The following is an 18,304-nucleotide window of genomic DNA, read 5'->3' on the forward strand; positions in this document are numbered from 1 at the left end:
TCTAGTGATGTGGAGAGCCTGGGACTCATGTCTGAGCATACCCAGCCCACTCAGGGTGAAAATTGCAAAAAACACAGTTGATAGACAGAATGCAGAACAATGTCTTACATTCACCCCAGTACAAAGATCTGGGCCTAAATCCATCATTTTTTTGCACTCCACACCACCCTAGGTCAGACAATGGCTATATGCAAATCAGCCTTGACCCTGTGCCTCATGGGAACAGTCAAGCCTGAACTACCAAGCCTTGTCTTCCCTAGACCGGAATCAAGCATCCAAGGACTGGTTTCTACTGTCACTTTATATCTTCCATCACCACATCCTCACTTGATCACCACCTCCCTCGGGGCACCGTATAACCGCCAAATACGCTTGACAATTTGTTGTGTATATTCATTATACTTTATCCCTTTGTGAATTAAAACATTGTGGATCCATTTGTTGTTTTGACAATTAATTCTTTGAATTGTGTATATTGTTCTATGTTTACACTGGGACCCCTTCCTCCTAGTACTTATTGAACCCAGGTCCCAGTGACTATGTTTGGGTAAACCCACTTATTCATACACTGATTTGCATATAGCCATTGTCTGACCTAGGGTGGTGTGGAGTGCAAAAAAACGATGGATTTAGGCCCAGATCTTTGTACTGGGGTGAATGTAAGACATTGTTCTGCATTCTGTCCATCAACTGTGTTTTTTGCAATACTCCAAGAACTAGTAATGAAGGACACGTCACGTGGAGGAGGATGTTGTTGATGATGAATCCACTCGATTGCGGACATGAAATTCTAAATTGATTTGCAAATACTCATGGGTGTGTGTCAAGCAGAATAAGAATATATCCCCGGAATCCTTGACCAGCCTTGAAATTGATTTTCTGTTGCTTTTGACCTTATCCTCCACAGTAAGCGTGTGGAATTATTGGTGTCATTTAGTCACACCTCAATGAAAACCACACAGCCCAGTGGAAGAGGGTTAGGGTTTGAAAAATGGATGGCAATGGGGGCTTTCGCAACCGTTTTTTGGGGAGAGAAAAAATACACGATACGCGAAGTGCGCGCCGTTGGTGGAGCTCCCGGGTCACTGTGTTCCAAGTTATGGCATAAATGGCCATGGTTCATGGTTGTGGGACCACAACCAGGAACACAGTGACCCGGGAGCTCCACCAAGGGCGCGCACTTCCCTTATCTGAACGCTCGAGAAAAAAGAGGGATTTAGAGCTATATACTCTCTCCACTCTATCCCCCGCTTTGATTCACTGAACTGGATGGTTGATTGGGGTTATCCGCTCCACTACTGGTTAATCTAAAGAGCTCCTGGGATTCTTGTCCGATCAGACTTTTCGGCAGTGCTGTCTCTACTTCCTCATTCTTGCTTGAACTGCTCAAGGGCCCTACAGGGTCGGAAGTATCACCGGCAGAGCGACCTTCGACATATACGCAGTCAATTTTTGAGCCCTGAAGATTCGCGTAAGCGATGAAACACGTGTCGGCTGGCTGCTGTTGAGTACATGAAAATTAAAGAACTGAAGACTACCTTTTCTGTTCTGGAAATTACTGTTTTTCTGCAGCTTTACTTGTATTTCTTGTTGCATGTCTCACTACCTACGTTTACTTTGATATCAGATGTGTGTGCACAGGGTTTGCTTTTCCTTGAATTCTTGTGTTTTACCACCTTGATGGTTTAACCTATGAGTGGTTATTAGGTTTTTCCACTCACCCGGTTGCACCACCTAATTGTTCTACTGTGCTTCTTTTATTGGCAGTGCGCCCATTGCTTAGCTGACACTAAAAACCTTGCGGTAATAGCTCCATGTAGCATACCTCTTTGACAGAGACAGACAAAGCAGATCTAATTTTATACAGCAAGCCACATAGCTGCATTTTTACAGGAACCGCTGTCTGGACTCTGGCATAACACTACACTGGCTCGACCACTCCATACCACAACTAGACAGACATGTAGTTCTGCTATGGTTGTTGTTGACTTGTTTACCTGTTTGCCACTCACGAAATGGCCATAGTTCTTCCATAAATCGACGATGATGATCCATCCATCCCAGTGAGTGACTTTAAAGATATTATGTAACTTTGGTCACCATGACTCATCATCATCATGGTGTTGGCAAACTCAATGTTGTTCATGCAGTCACAGTCTACAAACAGTGAGTCCAAGGACATTTTCCATATTAAAAAATGCAACGTAGTGGCCCCTGCAGTAGAAGTACAATTTGCATTAAACAAGGTAAACAGAGTAGACTTCAGTTACATTCAGTGTGTAAAAGAATAAATAATAACATAACACATAGTATTCATTTCATGCACAACAAACAAACAGCAATTGCTTTCATCAGAGCCAGACAGCCAGTGTTGTCCACTGCATGCCATCTCATCATTCATTACCTGTTCCACTTTTTGTCAGCATCTTATTCTTAAGTGAAGGGCCACAGGGCAGCCTCTCGTGTCAATTTCAGAAGTAACAGTCAGCATAGTCAGACATTCCAGTCCCACTTCGCTTGAGGGGACTTGTCTACGAAGCAACAGTTTCTTGATTCTGCGTAATCTGGCCATCTGCCTTAAGGGAAATGGATAGGGGGAGTCTGGAGGAGGAGGATAGAGGAGCATGACTGAGTTGTGAACTTGTGAACTTTAGGAATGCAAACAGCGGCACCTTCAATATGGATATAAGACGAAGAAAGTGCTGCTGATGGATTTCTTGTGATTAGAGTTTTGTTATGTTGAAAGTTGCAAAACAAAGAAAGACACACAGAAATAAAAGTGAATAAGGATGAAAAAAAAAAGGAAGTATTTCAAGCCTAGGTGTCAGGAAAGTAGAGCTTGTCCTCAAACTCAGTGAATTGAACCGAGAGTAGGTCAGCTAACAAAGAAGAACCTCTGTCACCTAAGTTGGTGTTCTCTTCTTCCTGCGTGGATTCACGTATTTTGTAATCTGGTGGTATGAAGTACTGATTCATCTTGATCATTGTTAACCTTTCCACATTTTTGGGCAAGAGGTTTGAAGTTACAATGGCACGAGCAGCACTGAAAACATGTTCAGAAGACATGCTTGTGAGTGGGCAAGCCAAATAGTTTATAGCCAGGTTGGTGATCAGTGGCCATTGAGGCCTTTTCCCATAATAACACACCAATGGGTTCTGGTCAAAGAAGACCTCTGGTGGGTCATCCAGATAGGCCTGCACCATCCACTCAAGGTCCTCCAGGGGTGCTCCTCTTTGCGTACCATCTGTTGCCTTTGAATCAACACTGGAACGAGCAAACCCTTGATGAGTTATCCAATTCGCTTCCGACAATGTTATGGCTGGGCCTGGTGCAGGTGATGATGATACGGTTGCTGGTGTCGGTAATGGCTCTGAAGGAAAGTGACTGCCTTCGGCCACAGAAGTGGACCTTGATGCCGGATTTCCTGCTGCTTTAGTAGTACTTGTGGTGGTTCCTTCAATTTCCTGCTGCTCTTTTTTGAACCAAGTGGCTGACAGAGCTAGCCAATGTTTGTACTTGGAAACATCTGCTTCAGAAAAAGGAATGAATGTATTGCTGGCCAGTGCCTTTTTTGTACCGTGGATCCAGAATAGTGGCACAAATGTAATGTTGTTCTTGAATGTATTGCTTTAAGCCTTGCATTGTCAACTAGGCAGCTTAATAAGCTCTCCGCCAACTGATATGCGTCTTGTTTTTCAACATCAACTCTGAACGTGAAGACACTGCCTTCAGTTGGTGCTCTAGCATGCGCAACAATGGGATAGCTTTGCCCAAAGTTCAGTCCTCCCTGCTGACTTCACGCGTGAACACCTCAAAAGGATGAAGCATGTCTGTCAGGCTTTTAACTTGGTCCCATTCCTCCACCTCTAGCCTATTATCTTTCTTAGAAGCACCCCGTGCATAAAAGACACACTCATTGATTACCAATTACTGCTCAAACAGACGCTCAAGCATGTAGAAGGTTGAGTGCCAAACTGTTGCCACCTCCTGTATGAGTCCTCTGACTGGCACTCTACGGTCACATTGAATGAACCTCAGCTGCTTCCAGGCCTTAAAAGAATGGCTGAAATGTGTGCAGATTCTTTGGCAGGTGGTCAGTAACTTTCTGACTGTGTTTTCTTATTTCAAGAAATCTTGAACAATAATGTTAATGCTGTGCGCCAAACACGGCACTCTGAAATAGCCACCATCAGCCATGGCCTTCACTATATTATTCCAATTATCTGTGGAAACCAAACCAATCATGCATTTTCTTGGCTGCAGCCATTCAAAGACCTTACTGTTAAACTCCTCCAAAATGTTTACTGCAGTATGAGATTTCTCCATGGCAAACATGGCTACTGTTGCATGTTTCCGAGTAGCTTGAAAAATTGTGACTCTGTCAACACCTGCAGCTATCTTCTCTCTAACCCCCGCAAAAGAGACCCAGTGTGCAGTGATGCACATGTAATCAATAGCTTGGCAACTGGTCCACATGTCTGTTGTCAGGTGGTTAGTGTGAGCAACACTCTTCTGCAAAGCTGCCCCAATCACGTCCAGCACATCTTGATGTAGTGCTGGAACCGCAACTCTGGGTAAAGAGGACCGGCTAGGTACCTTCCATTTAGGGCAGACTGATGCCACAAATTCTAGAAAACCCACCCCTTCCACGAAAGAAAAAGGGAGAAGGTCCAGCGCTAACATTTTAGCCTGCATTGCATTATACAGACGTGCCGTTGGATGGTTGCATTCCAATAGCGCTTCCCACCAAAACATGCTTTTAATGGTGGTGTGGACCGTTTTCATATGTGATTTTGATCCAGACTTCTTCAACCCAATTAGGCTCATTGATGTACTTTTTCGCATTGGTGTCTTTCTACCAGACTCTTACTGTGCCACCTAGATGTTGCTGGGGTAAAGGGTGTGGGCACTATCACTGCAGTGCTGCTGCCAGGGGTACTGTGTGTACCAGAAAAAATATCCCTCATTTCTTCTTCTCCCCCCTGCACGATCAGCTCCTCGTCATCAGATGCAATATCAATGGCTACATTTGGATTTCTACTTTTGGCTTTCCGGATGTTACTTAGGTGCGCCTACCACTGAATGCTGTGGTGTTTTGGGAGATGACCTCCCTGGCTTCCGGTACCATAGTTGGTACCAAGCTTTCCCCGTCTAACTATTTGCTTACAAATCGAACAAATAACTTGGGTTTTTGCCTTTTTGCTAATACTAAAGAAGTCCCAAACTGGGGAGTTGAGATTTCTGGTGGTGGTGGTGGAGTAGCCACTTTCAATGCCAGATGAAGTGGAGGATGGGCGTGGCGGAATTTGATTCTGTTGTGCACTTACAGCACAGAGAATAGAAAATATGGAAGCTTTAGGTCGTGTTGGTGTAGTAGTTACCTGTGTTGGTGGTGGTACGAGTGCCACGCTGCCCACATCCATGCCCACTGGGGCTGGAGTGACGACTGTGATGACTGGGTCATCATTGTCAGACTCTTCATCAGCAACAGAATACACCACTTCTACTTCTTCTTCGTCATCACCCAAAACTGAAAACCTTGCAGGAACCTTCCTTTTACCTAGCATTGTCGGCTCATGGCGTGCCTCCCTCTCAGACTGAATTGGTGGGTACCAATCAAAATCTAGATCATCAGAAGGAAGGGGGCTTGAAGAAGAAGTTGTACTTACCCAACTTGACCTTTTTCTCGCCGGGGATCTGGAAGACAATCCATCAGGAGTGGCTTGCTCGGCTGATACCTCCGCATGAATTTCATTTTCTTGATGTGCCTCTCCTTGTGCCTCTCCTTGCGCCTCTCCTTGCGCCTCTACTTGCGCCTCTCCTTACAACTCTCCTTGCGCCTATACTTGTGCCTCTACTTGCGCCTCTCCGTGCGTTTCTCCTTGTGTCTCTCCTTGCGCCTCTCCTTGTTGCATCTGTGGTTGTCGTTGCGGCTGTGGTTGAACACTCTTCAGATGACGTTGATTGGATGCTACTTTGCGATGAGTCAAAGTCAACATCACTGGTCGATGGTAAAAGAGAAATTAAAGTGACTGCCTCTGCGGCACTCATGGGCTTGGGCCTAACTTGGCGTGGTGGCACTGATACCAATGAAGCAGAGGTGCTGCTCCCAGCTTGGACCCGGCAGACACCGCTGCTGCAGGCATAGTTTTTTTTCCCCAAAAAAGTGTCAATCGGCACACCAGTCTCCGTGGTAAGTTGCGCCACTTGCTTGTTTTGCTCCTTCTTACTGGCAGTGGCACTGGCAACTTTCTTGGTAGAGGAGCTACGGCCACCTTTCTTTGGGCCCATCTTCTTCATATATCAGAACAGCAGGACGCAGTTGCACGAGTTGCAGAGTTGTCTGTGGCCACACGTGACGTGACGTCACGTGACGTTGTGCACACACCACAGCAGGACTTCTTCTGGGCACTACAACAAGTGATGATGATGAGGATTATTCCTGGTTCTCAGTCTTTGTGCACCTAAAAGCAAAAAAGCCAGAGGAACATCAGTTAAATAAATGTTGCATATGTCGTGCTTCAATTAATACTATTGCAACTAGGCATTTATTATTATTAACACAACACACCCAAAAACGTAAATACCCCCCAAAAAAATTGCAATTCTAATCAAAAATGGATTTTTAAATTGATAGAAGAGAGACCACACAGAGAGAGTTGTTTCATGCACCCATTCATAACCCTAGGCATACTGGCCCGCAAGCTTGCCGGCATATGGCAAAAACTGTTTGGCCTCAATATACCCCCCCAACCACATGGCCAGGCCCTGGACCAGGCCCAAACAACACCCAAAAAATCAAAATACACACAAAATTCACCTCCATCCAGTGCCATCCATGCGCTAAATGATGTTTAAATTCAAGAGACCCCACAGAAAGACTTGGTCCATGCATTACTGAGTACCCCTGGGCATAATGGATCAAAGCAAGGCAGACTGGTTGCAGGCCTATGGCACAAAGCACACTGCCTGGTTTCAAAATGGCCCCTAGACCCCACCCACATGGCCAGGCCCTGGACCAGGCCCCAACAACACCCAACAAATCAAAATACACACAAAAATCACCTCAATCCAATGCCATCCATGCCCTAAATGATGTTTAAATTCAAGAGACCCCATAGAAAGACTTGGTCCATGCACCACTGAGTACTCGTGGGCATAATGGATGAAAGCAATGCAGACTGGGTGCAGGCCTATGGCACAAAGCACACTGCCTGACTTCAAAATGGCCCCTAGACTCCCACCCACATGGCCAGGCCCTGGACCAGGCATCAAAGTGCCCCCCCCCCACATGGCCAGGCCCTGGACACGACCCCAACAACACCCCAAAAATCAAAATACACACAAAAATCACCCCAATCCAATGCCATCATGCCCTAAATGATGTTTAAATTCAAGAGACCCCACAGAAAGACTTGGTCCATGCACCACTGAGTACCCCCGGGCCTACTGGCTAGTGTGGCTTTAACACACACCCCAAAATGAAAAAAAACTTCCACATATAACAGTGAGCTATTCAATTCCATGCCATCCATGCTGTAAATGATATTTAAGTTCAACAAAACTCACAGAAACATTTGTCTCATGCACCTATGACTAACCCTGGGCCTACTGAATACTGTGGCTACCCACAATATATTTTTTTTGAAGTTGTGAAAAAGTTTATAAATTGTAGTTGCAGCAACTGCAATGCCCCAAACAAACAACACCAACATACTTGTAAAATCTCAAATCCAAAAGTGATCCAAACAAAAAGTCCTCAAATACAAATATCCAGCAGCAGCCACAAAGAGAAATCCTTCCAGCTCCAGATCCAAATGAAAAGTGACCAGGACATGGACAAAGCACTGGGAGGAGCCTGCTGGACAGGAACAGGAAGTTGGAGACTCTGGGGCACTTCCTTCATCCCACCCCCCAAAAAATTGACTCCTTGCACAAAAAAGTGCAGCCAAATGTCATTCTGAGGACTTATTCTGATCCAAATCATCATTTTCAGAAGGTTTATGCTGCCAGCGATAGATTTCTTGTGCAGAATTGCAATTTTTGCAACTTCAGGAAAGCGAGCTGTTCCAATCTCCCGGCAGATGTCAGCTGCGCTTCCATCTACATATTCGCTATTGTTTACTCTCGCGATGCGTGATCGCGCGCCCTTATGACGTATTTGCATTCTCAAAGTCTCGCAGTGCAAGATGGTGGGACTTCATGACATATTCGCGGTCAAAAAGTCTCGCAGGATCATGCAGCCAGATCCAAAACCGCGCAGCACACGCAAACCGGGAGGAAAACAACTTGACGAACTCAGAATCACGGTAAGTCAACGCTGCACGCACAAGATTGTATTTTTGAAGCGTGACCAAGCAAACAAAATTCGCCCACTCGCGAATTGCGAATTGTTTGGCAATTTTGCGCGATTCGCGGATTGCGAGATTGCCAAAAATTGGCAAATTGCACGAGCGGAACGAATTTTCGGCCCATGCTTAATCTGAATCCTCTGAATTTGCAATATTATCCTCCTGTACATGCTGAACAGTTCTTCTACGCTTTGGGCTTTTCTTTTTAGCCTTAGCAAAATGTCCCACCATACCACATGATGCATATTTCTGGTATTTTGCTGGGCATTTCTTATAATTGGCTTGATGTGCATTAGGCCCACAACCATAGCACTTTCTATCAGAGTCATCAACAGGTTTCCTTGAGTAATTTTTATCATCACTGGCCGTTTTCCTATGATCCACGTCAGTACTGTGATTACTCTTGTTATCACAGTTTTTGTATTTACCAGCATTGGAACAATTATTAAGCTTTATTTCATTGGACTCTTCTAGCACAGCTTTTGCACAGCTCCTGGTGAGTTCTGCTTTCTTCACTAAAGCGATAACCTCTTTCAATGGGGACTCACCATTGACCCACAACTTATCCTGTATGTTATCATTACTAGTGTGCATAATGATTTGATCCCAGATAAATTCTTCCTGCAAATTCCCAAATGTGCATGTTAAGGCCAAACTACTTAATGCAGAAACGTATTCCTCAACATTTTCAATTTTCCCTTCTTTGCATTTCAAGAACTTATAATGGTCTACAGCCAGTCAAACTATTGGTGAAAAATGTGCTTCAAGATCCTTTAAAGCATGTTTAAAAACATCCCCTCTTTCTCGTGTTTTTATTTTTGTTTGATTGTATGTCTTTAAACCACCAGTCCAAGACCAAGATATTATAGTTAAACTTTTTTCTTCTTATCAGGTGTCAAATCCTCATCATCAAATGTTTTAATGTAATTACAAGAATATTCCTTCCACTCCTTCCATGGAATGCAAGGCTTACCCTTAGATGGAAGGAAGGGTTGAGGATTAGTTAGATTCATAGAACTCAATGCACACATCGCTCCAAGAGAATAACTTAAAGGATGCGGATAGAATGAGAACTATGCACAAATATATAAAGGAAAATATGGGCAACCAATTAGTACTACTTGTTTTGGTGCCCAAAAGTTCACTGCTCCACTAGTTACTCTTTCTCACAGCGATTCCAAGGTCAAGTGCACCATGACAGTAAAATGTGGTGTGCTTCTGTATATTAACCGTTTCCTCACAAACTTGCAGGTCTTACTAGCACATGTGCAGGCAGTTCAGTTTTGAAGCAGTGGGGAGGTAAAATCGGGACTTACTAGTACTTGCGCAGGCAGTTCAGCTTTGAAGCAGTGCAGATCGGTGCCCAGAAATATGCCAAATATTTATTTATAGCCCTGGAGCTGCCGTAACTGAGTTTACCTCATTTTTGAAGAAGTTTGTTGCATATGAAATTCCGAGCACCCTATATGCCCACTGCAGGTAGGTTTACATACATTTTCTATAGATGATTGGGCACGTTGCTGGAAGCTGGGTGAACGTACACCATGTCACTGATGACGTATGCACTCGCAAGTCATCATTTCAATCAGGCACCCACTGAGTTCACTTCGGGTCTCAACCGGCATTCACTCTGACAGGCGGGGATCCCCTTACCGCCTAATGCCATGATCTGACACCACATGGGCCGTCCACAGGAATCTGGACACCATGGAAACAACAATGCTGGAGACTACACAGCTTCATCAGGTAAAACTTTGCACACCAGCTTCACCCATGAGCGCAACCACTGGAAAGGCTGGAAAAAGGCTCAACAACATCATGAGGGGCTACATCGACTCGTCACCTTTTTGTAGAAACGGCGAGAGGCTCTTGTGTTGGATTCAAAAGATAAGTTTAATGCAGCAAGCCCCAAACGCATCTTGTACATACACCAGAGAAACTCACAACTCTACAGTTTAACTGTCACAATGGAATTTAGGGGTATGGGGAGACAGGGAGTACAAAAAGGAATAGGATAGGCTACTTACATCATAAAGGATGTTTCGTGCTAAGAAGTGGCTTGTACCATCCTACGCATTACAACATTTCATTAACCATTATTCACAGAGAATCTTTACCATTTGGGTTTGCCCAGGGATTGCCTGGTGTTGCAAGGCGTCATCTACTTAAGACTCTCCTTGAGTCCAATGCAGTGTTATCTGCCTTTTCATACTCAATGTTCAGTTCCAAATCTGTGACCTATTCGAGCGCAGACTAGGCCTTGAGCAGTGTAGGCCGTAGGAAATGGTCAGCACGGGCCATTCACCGAGTGTCGCCGGCATAGGTTGTTGGCCCCACCGGCCTGTGTAGTTCAGGTTCAGTGGCAGCTAGGCCTGGGCGTAATTCAGTTCCGCTCGAGGAATATGCAGAATTTGGCTAATTTCGCGTTCCGCGGAGAACGCAAATTTGCTCAAAATTCTGCGTTCCGCGACTTTGCAAAATTTTTTGCCTGTTCGCATTATGAAATGCGTGTTCACGGAATTTCTGCGTGTTCGCTGCAATTTTTTACCGTTTCGCGGAGATTTGCGTAACATGATTATGCAAATTCCGTCCACCCCTAGTGGCACCACATGTTCAGTCACCTTTGTGATTGTGACCTGGCTTTTGTCCAGACTGAGCCGCATCTTCCTCTTACTCCTCTCCGTGCAACCACTGGCTTTGAACAGGGTTTGTGGCAGCACGTGTTGCTGGCTGGCGTTGAACAGGGATTGTGGCAGCACGTGTCGCCGGCTGGCATTGAACAGGGTTTGTGGCTGCACGTGTCGCCTGCTAGCGTTGAACAGGGTTTGTGGCAGCACATGTCTCAAGTAGCCCATATGGAGCTATGCCTCACTGATCGGGGGTTGGGGGGGTTTAATGCTGTGGCCGCTTGTTGGGATTTGGGGTCACTGCCAGTCATTAGCCAGGACAAGGTTTCACAGATGAGACCCACTGGGCCGCAGAGCACGCCGGTAGAATATGTAAACAAGAAAGGAGTAATATGGGTCTACGCAGGGGGACAGCGGTGGTCTCAAGGGCTGTCCAGGTAGGGGGCCTCGGGCTTGGAGGTTACACTGGCACTTGGTGGGCCCTCCTTGACACACGCTGGTGTCTGATGCTGATCAGTGTGGCCTGGCCACCACGGGTTGGCCCTGATGGCTTTGTGCTCCAGTGGGCCGTGGTACGCCAGGTGCACAGGATCTTAGGCTACTCCGCTAACGAGGATGGTGTCGGCCTAGTGGCGGGGTGGGAGGCGTTGCCATGGCAGAAAAGTTGTGCTTTCCAGAAGAGGACCACGCCCATGGCTAGGTGCTTTTTATTAACACTGCTACACTGGCCTGGCGTACGCTGGCCCATCGCACTCTGCTCACGCTCACGGGGTCATAACAGGCAACATTTCCGCAAGGACCCCCTCTGGCTGTGGAGACATGGTTGCGTCCACTATCCACCACACTCAATTCCCCAGAGGTGTATGTTGCCGTGGATGTGGGTGTGCTCGGCATTCTGCCCAGCACTTCGCCACCACTCTTGGCACTGTTTACTTTCCCAATCATGGTTCTACTGCATCCCTCATGCATGAGTGCATGCCCTCTCTCCCCAAATTCATCTATTGTGTGGCTGAGTTGCCCTGATGTTGATTGGTCATGTTCACGGCTTGCCCCGATTACCATTGGAGCTTGTTCAATCGTGTCTGGTGGGTGTACATGTTGTTGTGCATATTGGTTGTGAACTTGTGATGTGTGCATTGCCAGATTAGTGGATTGCATGGTTGTGGAGTTGAGGTGAGTTGGGTGTTAATTGGAAACTAGGCAAGGAACTGTGCATTTCCCTGGGAGCCATCCTGGAAAGGCTGGTTGCTGGTGGTATGTCAGAAGGGGAAGGGATCATGCACACAGGTTGTGCATTTGGAGGCGACATTGGTGTGGGTCCCACAGTGTTCTAATGTTGTCTGCACATAGAAGTGTGATGTGTGCTTCCTGTTGCTCTGATTGTGTGCTGTATCACCCCGGTAGCTTGTCTCCTTTCTGGTGAAGAATTGGCTTGGTAGTTTAGTCTGCCCTGTTCCCATGATGCACTGGGCCAGGGACAGACTGATTTGCATATAGCCAGGTTCTGAGCTGGGATGGGGCAGTGAGATAAATAACGGTGATGGATCAAGCCCTGATCTTTGGACTGGGTAAGAGGGGTCTGTTTAACTCAGACACTCTGTTCATCACCACCACCTTTTTGTAAATCGTTTTTGGCCACTATAGGTGTGGCAGGGTATACTCAGACATGAGTCCCTTTCTCACTGCTCCATCAGGATTCAAGCAAGCCGGGCCGAAGAAGGCTGAAATGCCAGAAACCGGTCCCCGGTAGTCTGTCTCCTTTCTGGTGAAGAATTGGCTTGGTAGTTTAGTCTGCCCTGTTCCCATGATGCACTGGGCCAGGGACAGACTGATTTGCATATAGCCAGGTTCTGAGCTGGGATGGGGCAGTGAGATAAATAACGGTGATGGATCAAGCCCTGATCTTTGGACTGGGTAAGAGGGGTCTGTTTAACTCAGACACTCTGTTCATCACCACCACCTTTTTGTAAATCGTTTTTGGCCACTATAGGTGTGGCAGGGTATACTCAGACATGAGTCCCTTTCTCACTGCTCCATCAGGATTCAAGCAAGCCGGGCCGAAGAAGGCTGAAATGCCAGAAACCGGTCCCCGGTAGCTTGTCTCCTTTCTGGTGAAGAATTGGCTTGGTAGTTTAGTCTGCCCTGTTCCCATGATGCACTGGGCCAGGGACAGACTGATTTGCATATAGCCAGGTTCTGAGCTGGGATGGGGCAGTGAGATAAATAACGGTGATGGATCAAGCCCTGATCTTTGGACTGGGTAAGAGGGGTCTGTTTAACTCAGACACTCTGTTCATCACCACCACCTTTTTGTAAATCGTTTTTGGCCACTATAGGTGTGGCAGGGTATACTCAGACATGAGTCCCTTTCTCACTGCTCCATCAGGATTCAAGCAAGCCGGGCCGAAGAAGGCTGAAATGCTAGAAACCGGTCCCCGGTAGCTTGTCTCCTTTCTGGTGAAGAATTGGCTTGGTAGTTTAGTCTGCCCTGTTCCCATGATGCACTGGGCCAGGGACAGACTGATTTGCATATAGCCAGGTTCTGAGCTGGGATGGGGCAGTGAGATAAATAACGGTGATGGATCAAGCCCTGATCTTTGGACTGGGTAAGAGGGGTCTGTTTAACTCAGACACTCTGTTCATCACCACCACCTTTTTGTAAATCGTTTTTGGCCACTATAGGTGTGGCAGGGTATACTCAGACATGAGTCCCTTTCTCACTGCTCCATCAGGATTCAAGCAAGCCGGGCCGAAGAAGGCTGAAATGCCAGAAACCGGTCCCCGGTAGCTTGTCTCCTTTCTGGTGAAGAATTGGCTTGGTAGTTTAGTCTGCCCTGTTCCCATGATGCACTGGGCCAGGGACAGACTGATTTGCATATAGCCAGGTTCTGAGCTGGGATGGGGCAGTGAGATAAATAACGGTGATGGATCAAGCCCTGATCTTTGGACTGGGTAAGAGGGGTCTGTTTAACTCAGACACTCTGTTCATCACCACCACCTTTTTGTAAATCGTTTTTGGCCACTATAGGTGTGGCAGGGTATACTCAGACATGAGTCCCTTTCTCACTGCTCCATCAGGATTCAAGCAAGCCGGGCCGAAGAAGGCTGAAATGCCAGAAACCGGTCCCCGGTAGCTTGTCTCCTTTCTGGTGAAGAATTGGCTTGGTAGTTTAGTCTGCCCTGTTCCCATGATGCACTGGGCCAGGGACAGACTGATTTGCATATAGCCAGGTTCTGAGCTGGGATGGGGCAGTGAGATAAATAACGGTGATGGATCAAGCCCTGATCTTTGGACTGGGTAAGAGGGGTCTGTTTAACTCAGACACTCTGTTCATCACCACCACCTTTTTGTAAATCGTTTTTGGCCACTATAGGTGTGGCAGGGTATACTCAGACATGAGTCCCTTTCTCACTGCTCCATCAGGATTCAAGCAAGCCGGGCCGAAGAAGGCTGAAATGCCAGAAACCGGTCCCCGGTAGCTTGTCTCCTTTCTGGTGAAGAATTGGCTTGGTAGTTTAGTCTGCCCTGTTCCCATGATGCACTGGGCCAGGGACAGACTGATTTGCATATAGCCAGGTTCTGAGCTGGGATGGGGCAGTGAGATAAATAACGGTGATGGATCAAGCCCTGATCTTTGGACTGGGTAAGAGGGGTCTGTTTAACTCAGACACTCTGTTCATCACCACCACCTTTTTGTAAATCGTATCACCAAGGGGCACAGGTGGGACATGTGTGCAGTGTATTGCCCCAACACGTGCTTGCATCTGGCTATGGCATATGGTCCTTGCTTGGCCTTCAGCAGTTCCTGCGCATTGTATTGGCCGTAGGGGCCTGGGGTGCCAGGGTGATGGTGATGTCCATGACTGGTGTGGGAGACTTGGATGTGGCTGTCTGTGAGACTCCGCCGACTCTGGCGGCTTTTGGTTGGAGTGTGCCAGGTGGAGCACAGTCAGAAGCTTGGTGTGGGTGGGATGTTGGTTGTCCACTGTGTTGGCGCCGTTGGCCTGTTGGGCGATGACGGACAGGATGTGTAGGATGGTTGTGCCTTTCAGCCTGTAGTGGACAGTGACGTTGTCAGGAGTTTTGCCTGTGAGGCAGATAGGTTTCCTGGGGGCCACTGTGTTTGTCTGCTCTACCTCTGTGGTGGTCCAGGGGTCGGGGGTGCCGGGTGGGTGTTGTGGCCCTCTTGAGTGTCCGAGCTGCATGATCAGTAGCTCCATGGCTTCTGTTTGTCTTCGGGCATGGATCTGGGCTGGGCTCCCTATTGTGGTGCAGCCTGCCATCTGACTTTACACCAGGTCAGAGCAGGTGTAAATTACCTGCTGCTAACGTTCCTTATCGCTTGTTTTGTGTTCTTATCGCCGATCTGGATGGTCGTTGTAAATGTTGAGGTGTTAGCAATAGTTGCAGGGATCCTCTGTGGTGATGTTTTTTTCGGATTCTATTGCGGGAAATCTGGTGTTGTGGGCTGTTAGCACCTGCTTGTGAACGGGGGGAAAATTTATCATGACATTGGTTGCGATAAAGTGCTGTTAATTTGGCGATAGCTCCTTGTGAATATGCCTCTATATAGCTTACAATAGATAATATTTGGTAATTTGGTTTCAGCATACATTTATCATTTGCACATAAAGTGTTCTGATTTGTTTTCATTCAATTAAAATCTTTGTCTACATCACATTTATTAATTAAAAAAGTGCTCCGCTAAATAAACCAGGTGTGAGAGAGTATGGCAAAATCTATGTGACTGCCCTTTATAGGAAAGTCCCCCCCATGCCTCTACAATCTCTCTCTCTCTCTTGCATACTAACACAGCATTTCTCATATTAGTTCACTTCAAGTCTTTGAGCACAGTTTCTTTACCGTAACTATTTTTTAATCCAAACACCAATCACATTCTCTCCTTCTTTTCTTTCGATCTCTTCTGTGTACATAATTGAAGCCTCTTTATACATCTACTACCTTCTCTCCCCTTCTTTCTCTCCTTCTCACACGCTATTTCTGGTACTCTATCTAAACTTTACTCACTGATTTATGCACAAACTTTCTATCCCTCTCAATTACACTACCTATTTTATACAACTCTCACACTTATCGATTCACCCTACCACATACATCCACTACACAAATACATTCCACACTACACAATTCCACCACAAACAATTGCAGTTCAAACCACATAACTCCACTACAAACAACATACAACCGCTCCGCTACAAACAAACAATAAATAAATAAAATAATATAATTTACAAAACCAATAGATGTAACTTTTACAAATGTGAGACTGTTTGAATTGCAAATGCTTGTTTAAATGATTTGCCCCACGTAACTTACATGGTACCATACAGAGCTGAGAACACATTTCCAGTGCTGCTATTCGCTCCTAGTCAGTCACTGCGTTCGAGGTTACGTGCAAATCCTTTCCCTACTCTTTTCTATCCCAGAAATGATTCCATCATGTCAAGGATAGTGGTAAATAGATTTGTAGGGTGGGAAGGTAAACGTGACACCCCTCAGATTAGTAAGTGTGTAGAAGCAGGGGTTTCTCTATTTTTCCTGCGAAAGTTAGCAAGTGTATTTATTCAGTTTTTTCATATAAAGAAATGTTCACCTGTATATTTTCAAATGCCGAAGACAAATTCACTAAACTTTTTTCAAGGTTGGAAATCTGCACACATACATGGTCAGAAATATTCTACTGCAAATTTCTGACTGTTTTTATATTACAAAAATGAAATCTAAACAAAAGAAAAGAAATGATTATTACTTATGTGCAGTTACCAAGAACAATTATTATTTTTGGGAATACATAGGTTATCCCATGCTTTATTAATATTAATGTAGGTCTTTATAAAGGTTTTCCCTCGTTGTCATTTAAAATACTGTGTTGGTATTTTTTTTTAAGTGAGCAGACATTCATGAACAAGCAAAGCAGAGACTTTACATCCACCTGGTGCATGGGAAAGTGAAGAACTGTGGGGCATATTACCAAGCAATAGCGATAATTATAGCTATTGCTTGGTTAGAGACAAAAATGTACCGCTGCGCTGCGGCGATTTTTACCGCAAATAAACCTTGGTATTACCAAGGTTTATCGCAAATGCGATAAAAATCGCCGCAATGCATGAATATCGCTGAAATGTCAGCGATATTCATGCATTACCGAGCTAATGCTCTTAGCCATGTTATCCACCTCCCATTGGATAACATGGCTAAGAACTGCTCAGGGCAGGTGTTAGCTTTTGGAGATATTCGTGCTTAGCGCAAATATCTCCAAAAGTTGGTAATAGGAGATAGCGATGTTAGCGACTGTTTTCAGTCGCTAACATCTTGGCACGCCCACTTTGCATATCATTAGTGATAAATATCACTGACATGCAAAGTGGGACCCAAGAAGGTCGCTATCTCCTACTAGCTGTCGCTAACTGGTGTTAGCGACAGCTAGGTAATAGGGAGATAATTTTATCTCCGCTTTCTTAGCTTTTAAAGCCAAAAAAGCGGAGATAAACCTCCTTGATAATATGCCCCTTTATTTTACTTCCTGTGTTTTAGGTGTTCGGCCTCTGTCTGGGGAATTTGTTGAATTTTCGTAGCCTAAATATTAAACTAAAAAAAAAACTATCAAAATGTTGCCCAGGAAAATGCCATTATGCTGTAGACCTTCAATAGAGTGATATCATAGAAATTCCCAACTCATTACAAGAAATTGCACTGGAGAAGGTCAATTTTCTGCCTTTCTGAATGGATGTCAATAAAAAAGAACACACACACACACACAGTACAATTAGTGATTACATGATATTTGCACTGAATGATGAGTAAGAAAACAATGTTTCTGCAAACGAAGGTGCACAATTGCCCTGTTCAAGCGTATATGTTTGCAATAGGGCCCCGAATCTTTCTTTCTCCTGCTTACCTCTCCACTTTCCTTTGTCTGTCAAAGCCACCAGGAGCTACATATATTGCTGTAGAAAGGTTTTACACTAACGGTCCAGAAGTAACATTTGCACAGTAAAGTCTGTGATTAACAAAATGTGCATTGCCACTTAAGAAAATGTTGGTCTATAAAAATGGCAGTGCAAAATTAACATTTCTTTTTTTTAATATGTTAAATGGCTTATAGAAGGACCAGGAAAGCTGGAGGAGGAGTACTGCCCCTGGGCTGTGTGCTGTTGGGGTTGGCCTACAGTGGTTGCTTCCTTCTTGGGAAGGGAAAGGACTGGACTGTACTTTCATCATCCTGCTGTTAGAGTGTTCTCCAAGGGCTTGAAGTAGAGCTTGCCTCCTGTTTGAAGTCTTAGGGATAGAAAAGACTTCAAAA

The sequence above is a fragment of the Lissotriton vulgaris genome, chromosome 7, assembly GCF_964263255.1.
Source record: "Lissotriton vulgaris chromosome 7, aLisVul1.2, whole genome shotgun sequence".
NCBI classification, from domain to species: domain Eukaryota; kingdom Metazoa; phylum Chordata; class Amphibia; order Caudata; family Salamandridae; genus Lissotriton; species Lissotriton vulgaris.